Source organism: Tasmannia lanceolata, unplaced genomic scaffold, assembly GCF_043159265.1.
Source record: "Tasmannia lanceolata isolate RefF3 unplaced genomic scaffold, GAP_Taslan_0.1 ptg000008l, whole genome shotgun sequence".
In the NCBI taxonomy this organism is placed as follows: domain Eukaryota; kingdom Viridiplantae; phylum Streptophyta; class Magnoliopsida; order Canellales; family Winteraceae; genus Tasmannia; species Tasmannia lanceolata.
In genome coordinates, this window is record NW_027518685.1 from 31159980 (window position 1) to 31167130 (window position 7151).

Genomic DNA, 7151 nt, shown 5'->3' on the forward strand with positions numbered 1-7151 from the left:
TACCATCCATATACATGCCAAAAAAAGTAAACCAAAAAGTAAATAACTGCATAGGGATCATGTACAGTTCTCATCGGCAGCAACAACCTAATGATCTGGGGGCAGAAGGCGGCGGACGAACTCGCTGAGTGAAGAAACCTGCTCAGTGAGGGAGCTGAATGACGTCCCATACTCCTGCCGGAGGGTGGAGACCTCGGTGCGTAGGGCGCTCACAGCCTGCTGTGTCGCGACATGGTCCTCACGATGAGATGCAAGGAGCTGAGAAAGCGCAGCAAACTTCTCGTCAAAGTACTGACGATGTGCAACGAGCTCCTCTGCCGATACACGCTGAGCCTGCGGACGAGGTGGTGGAGCGGGCCTCTGGTCATCAAGTCGCATTGCCTTTATAGTTGTACGATTCATTGGATTAGAAGGACGAACGCGTTCTTCGCTACCTTCGATCAGCTTCTCATGCTGGAAGATACGTGTCAAAAGCATCCCAAATGGTAGACTAGCCAAGGCCTTTGTCCTGGTGTCCTCCATGAAGCTAAGTATGATATAGCCAAGGTGAAGGGGCTGGCCCTTTAGAAGTCGATACATAATAAACGCCTCAAAAGGCCGGACCATGTCACTATTACCTCCGCGAGGCGTGATATTGCTGATCAGAATCTTGTGTAGGACTTTGCACCTACGGCTAAGGGAATTGTAGGACACGTTGGTTGACCCGTCATTAGGTGGGGGTCTGCAACCAAGCTCCCCATAAGCAGTGACAGGATCAACCATATAACGATCAAAGTCATCCATGGTACCGGGCCAAAAGAAACTCTCGTCGCCTGTGGTGGGAAGAGAGGCGACTTCACAAAACTTCTCCATGGTCATGCGAAAGGTTTTATTATTGACTGTGGACTGGAAGAACTTATAATCTTCGTCGACTCTATAATTGGCATAGAATTGTTTCACAAGAGTCGGGTATGAATCGCAATGTACTCCGAGAAAATTGACCCATCCAAAGGCCACAAAAAGGGATCGAACATCATATGCGGCAAGATCTTCAAAGACGATTTTCCTACCTCGCAATATGCCCTTCCTTTCTATACGACGGACGGAGGATGCCGCCTTTACGGAGCCGACCTCGACATCCTCCTCTCCTTCGCCCATATATTCGGCTTCCTCGGAGGAAGGTGAGGGAGGGGAGGGCTCACGGACAGCCTTCCCTTTCCGTTTGCGGCTGGAAGAGCGTTGGGGCACAGTGGCAGTCTTCTTCGCGTTCTTTGTGCGCGGCATGATCTCTATATTGGGGTTTTGGCTTACGCTTTTAGGGGGTTGCAAATACGAAAAAGGGAACCACTTCCACTTCTTCTCTGCAGAAACCAGGACAAGATACTTGAACGAAAACAAACTTCAAACACACTATTATTCCATTCACCAAAGTACGATGCAGTATAACACACTTCAAACCACATTTAATTATTATTACACACATGGAACACTATATAGATACTTGAATTTAAAAACATTTACAAACTTCAAACAAAACCACTCTTTACCGCAGAGAAGATCCATGCATACCATTGAAACCACTCAAAACCATTGAAACCCCAAGTGAATGAAACGCATTGAATGAAACCCTTTCACACCGAAAATCAAAAATGCTGAAATACCAAGTCAAATGAAACCCTTTCGAACAACAATTTCGACAGTTGGAACCACATATTAGACTGTTGGAACAGATTACTGATTAGCGCATCCAGGGAACCTTAAATTACACAGTTGGAACCAATATTACTAGATAGAGGATCCATCGAATACTGCTTCCAACTTTCTAATATTTGGTTCCATGGATCCAACTTCCATGGAATACTGGTTCCAATTTCATAAGCCCTAAATAAAACCCTTTCAAACCCCAATGCAACCATTGAAACCCTAATGCTCTGTTTGGTTGCCGGGTTCTTTTTGGCTCGTGGGAGTTATGTGGGAGAGTTAGTTAAATTTTGGTCCCATCCCATGTTTGGTTGCCTTTTACCACTAGGTTTATTTTAATCCCACTCTTGTAATGATTACTTGTGGGGTGAACTTTTTAATCCCACTTTTGTAATGATTGCCTTTTCATCCCATCCCAACATAACCCCAGGAACTAAAATAAACTCAGGAATCAATAATAAGCTTCAGAAGAATTTTTTTCTACCCAACAGTTCAACCAACCAAACAAAGGTTATTTTTTTCCCACCATATCTCTCAGGCTATTTTTTTTCTCCCACATAACCAAACATGGGATTTTTATTTTACCAGGATACTTCTACGACTTTTTTTTCCGACCTATCTCCCAGGGTATTTTTTGCTCCCACATAACTCCCAGGAACAAAAATAACCCGGCAACCATACAAAGCATAAATGAAACCATAAATGCAACCATAAACCATTGAAACCTTTTCAAACCTTAAATGAAACCCTATGAACTAGAGTGAAATCCAACATGAAATATGCCGAAACCATTGAAAACCTAAATGAAACCTTTTCAAACCATTGAAACCCATTGAAATCCTAACTGAAACCCCTTAAACCATTGCAAGCATTGAAACCCTAAATGAAAGAATTCAAACCCCAACTAAAACCCTAACTCAAACCTTTCACAACTATTGAAATCCTAAATCAACCCTAAATTTTACCCTAAACCATTGAAATACTTTGAAACCCAAAATGAAAATAATGAAACCCTACATGAAACCCTTTCAATCCCAAGATGTTGTTTCAAACCCTAAATGAAACCCTAAATGAAACCCTTTCAAACCATTGAAACCATTGAAACCAAACCCTAAATTAACCCATTCAAACCACTGAAACCATTGAAACCCTAAATTAAAGCATTGAAAAACCCTACAACAAACCCTAAACCGTTCAAACCCATTGAAACCCTAAATGAGATCATTGAAACCATTTAAAGCTCTAAATAAAACCCTTTCAAACCTACAAACCCTATATCAAGATATTTTCTTCCTAACAATTAATAGTTCCAGCCCATTGAAACCCTCAAAATTCCGAAACCCTCCAAATGAAACCACTTCGAAACCATTTCAAAGCCTTAAAAATTACATACTAATGCATATCCGTTTCACACACTTGTCAAGAGGCACTTAAAAGAGCTTCAGAGAGCAATGTAGAGCAACATACATTGTTGAAAGTGTGTGAGATCCAACCCCTAAAAAAAAACCCAAAATAAAATAAACCCTAGAAGAAATATTTGAAAATTACCTTCGTGTAGGGGAGGAAACTGAATTCCGGCGAGAGGGGGTGCTTTCCGCCGACTATGTCGTGCTTCCGGCGAGTAGAACGGGCTTCGGGAGAGACGTACGAGGTCGACGGCGAGTTTCTCCGGCGAGATAAACCGTCCTTTCGGAAGAGAGAATGGGAAAAGTGAGAAACGGTGAAAGTTTATGGGACTCCTGCTTCCAGCGAGTACAACGGCCGTCGAGAGCGACGTCGGAGACGAGTTTCTCCGGCGACTCGTTTGGGAAGAGAGAAACAGAGAGAAACAGAGAGAAGGTTAAAGGGTTAAAAGTAAAAAATCATAGGTTAAAAGTAAAACTAAAGAGGGGTATTTTCGTCTTTTAAAAACCTGACAACCCCTCTTTTACAAATTCTGCAACTCTACCCTTACTTCACAATATCATGAAATCTTTGCATTTTCCTAACAAATTTTCCTTCTTTTTAAAGAGCGTAAAGATAATCGAGAAACCTTATTTGAACCAAAAAAAATTTAAAAATTTATAAAGGCAAAAGTTAGGTTCTCCGGCACTTACTCGAAGACAAACCATACCCTCGAAGCATCCCTCTCCTCTCCTCTATTTTCTTCCTCCTTTTCCCTCTTTTTTTTTTCTTGATTCTATCCTCTCTTTCTCTTTCCTTCAATTTATAGGTGATTAAAAATAATCCCGGATGGGTTTAATTATAACTTAGCCTAGAGTTTTATTTCAAGAAGGATTTTAATTATTAGATTCCTAATTATAATTTAATACTAACTTAAAGCGGGTGAAAATATCAATATTGGATTTCCTAATTTATTCTAATATATTATTAGTATTTAGGTTATATAAGGTTACTTTTAGATTTTATTTTTTTCAAATAAAACAACCTAAAAGTTGCTTAATAAGACAAAATTCGTAATTAAGACTAACCCTAACAGAAAAAGGGTCATAACTTGCTCAAATCACGTTCGAATCGCTAAATCTTAGGTCCGTTGGGTAGTTATTTGAAATACCCATCTATCGGGACCAAAATCATGTTGAACGGATAAGATTTGATGCCCAAAAAATAGGTTATACTAAAAGTGACGAAAATACATTATGATCGTTGATTTTTAAGATCGCTTAATTTAATGCTGGATAGAAAATACACAAGAATCTTACAGATTGGGGATTGGTCCAATCTTTAATTTACATATCCTACGGTCTAAAACCTCAAAATTGAAGATCTAGCCGTTATTTACGGCCTAGATTTAATTAAGATTTGTATCTTTTAGGCCCTTGTTGGGAGCGGGTCATTACACAAGCAGTGTGAGATCCGAAAAAAATGTGACCATAAAAAACAGACACAATACCCTAATAAGCCTCGAAACTGCCACAATACACAATACCCAAATCAAATCAAGAAAAACCCTAGTTTTAGGTTAATAACATCGATCCAAAAACCATTTAAAAAAGTAACCCAATACCATAATAATCTGCCATAATACCTATTACCCAAATCAAATCAGCAAAAACCCTAGTTTTAGGTTGATAACATAGATCCAAAAAAAAAAAATACATCCAAACCCCCAAAAAACATAGATCGATGAAAAAACGGCAGAAGTACATGGCGAAATCCGGCGAAAATAAAAAAAAAAATGGGGAGAGGAGAAAGTGAGGAAGATTACCTGTGATGTGGAAGGAAGATGGCTAAGACGAGATGGAGTTCGTGGAGCTCGAAAATGGCTGACCAAAAGTATGGAATTTGGAGGTTGAAGAAGAAACAGCAAGAATAGGGCTTATGTTCTCGTCAAAAAAGTCGCGTCTTTTTTCTCTCCGCACGATTGTCGCGGAAAATATGATAAATCCGAGTGTTTAGGTTGGAAACAAAGTTGGGGAAAATACTATGCCATGCCAGATTTGGTGGATTCCACGTAAGTGAAGCTTTCAGCGCGGTTTCCGTATCCCAACAACAAAACGCCATTTTTAACCCAAATTGGCGGAATATAACGTGATTTTCCTTTCCGTTTCCGTTTCTACGTGCCAACTGAACAGACCCTTAGTATTTATATCTTCTTCTATTCCCTTATTTTTTTATTAACATATATATATGGGAAAGGAGTGCGTAGTCGGTCGAGTAGATAAGCTTATCTACTCGGTCGGGTTAAAAACAGTGGGGGCCCACATTTTTGGGGTGATCCAAAACATTCATTTGAAAGGCCCTTACCTAGATAGGGTGTCCACCAAAAATCAGCCCCATAGGATCATCCTAACCCATGCAACAGTGGAGGGAAAAATGGGAAAAAATGGACAAACACAGCTTGTCCACAAATCTGCCCATTTTTCCCTCCACTGTTGGATGGGTTAGGATGATCCTATGGGGCTAATTTTTCGTGGACACCTTATCTAGGTAAGGGCCTTTCAAATGAATGATTTGGATCACCCCAAAAATGTGGGCCCCTACTGTTTTTAACCCGACCGAGTAGATAAGCTTATCTACTCGACCGAGTACGCACACCTTTCCCTATATATATATATATATATATATATATATATATATATATATATATATATATATATATATATATAGGAAGGGAAACTAAGGGAATTATTTGAATTTCTCCCAAAAATCTGTGAGAATTACACATCACTGTTTTAACTTTTTTTAATAAACGCACCCATTCAACCCACATATTTACAATCCTACCCCCTCCTTTATGCTTTCTAACAAAGGCACCCACTAAAGCCACATAATTTCAATCATACCCCCTCCTTTATGCTTTTTAACAAAGGTACCCATGCAAGCCACATAATTTCAATCTTAGCCCCCTCCTTTATGTATTTGTAATAAAAAATCCACAGGGTGATCTTAACCGTCCGATGTAAGAGGAACAACATATTATGGAAACCTCTATCGATTGGACGGCTAGGATCAACGTATGGAAATGATTTTTGGGGCACAACCTGTTGATGTTGTTCAGTTCTTGGGCCGGGTACGGGTCCAAGATTCGTGACCCGCAAATTTCCTCAGGTCATTTTGACCTGGCCCGTGTCACCCAGACCCTTACGGGTCGGGTCAAACCCTCCCATATTTTTCAAAATCTTTTTTATGGGCCCAAAAATTATTTTCTTCAAATCTTTGAACAAGGTAGACCCCACCTGTATTTTTCAAAATGAATTGTACGCACCACTCCATGATCCAAACCCTCCATTTGATAATCATAGCCCTCCGATCTAAAGAAAAACTGCATATTACAGAAACCTCTATAGATTGGAGAGTTGTGATCATCCAATGGAAATGATTTTTGGGGCACAACCTATTTACATTGTGGCCCATCAAATGAATGGTTTCGATCATCCTATGGTGTGGGTCATGCATTAGCATTAAGGCCAAATTGTAGGCCCCACCCAGATTTTTCAAATTAATTTTGTGGTCAACGCCATAGGATGATCTAAGCTGTCCATTTGATGGGTCGCAACACAAATAGGTTGTGCCCCCAAAATCATTTCGATGGGATGATCGCAACCCTCCAATCTATAAGGTTTCCGTAATTTGCAGTTTCTCTATTGTTTATCATGAGAAGCTAAATATAATGTTTTCTCACTCCCCGTGCATCGCATGGGGTGTCCCACTAGTGTGTGTGTGTGTGTATATTGCAGAAGAGAAAATGAGAGAATTATTTGAATTTCTCCCAAAATTCTATGAGAATTACACATCACTTTTTTTGACTTTTTTTAACAAAGGCACTCATTCAACCCACATATTTTGAATCATACCCCCTCCTTTATGCTTTTTAACAAAGGCACCCATTAAAGCCACATAATTTCAATCCTACCCCCCTCCTTTATGCTTTTAAAATTATTGAAACCTCTATAGATTGGAGGGCTAGGATTAGCCTATGGAAATGATTTTACAGGCACAACATATTTTTGTTGTGTTCCATCACATGG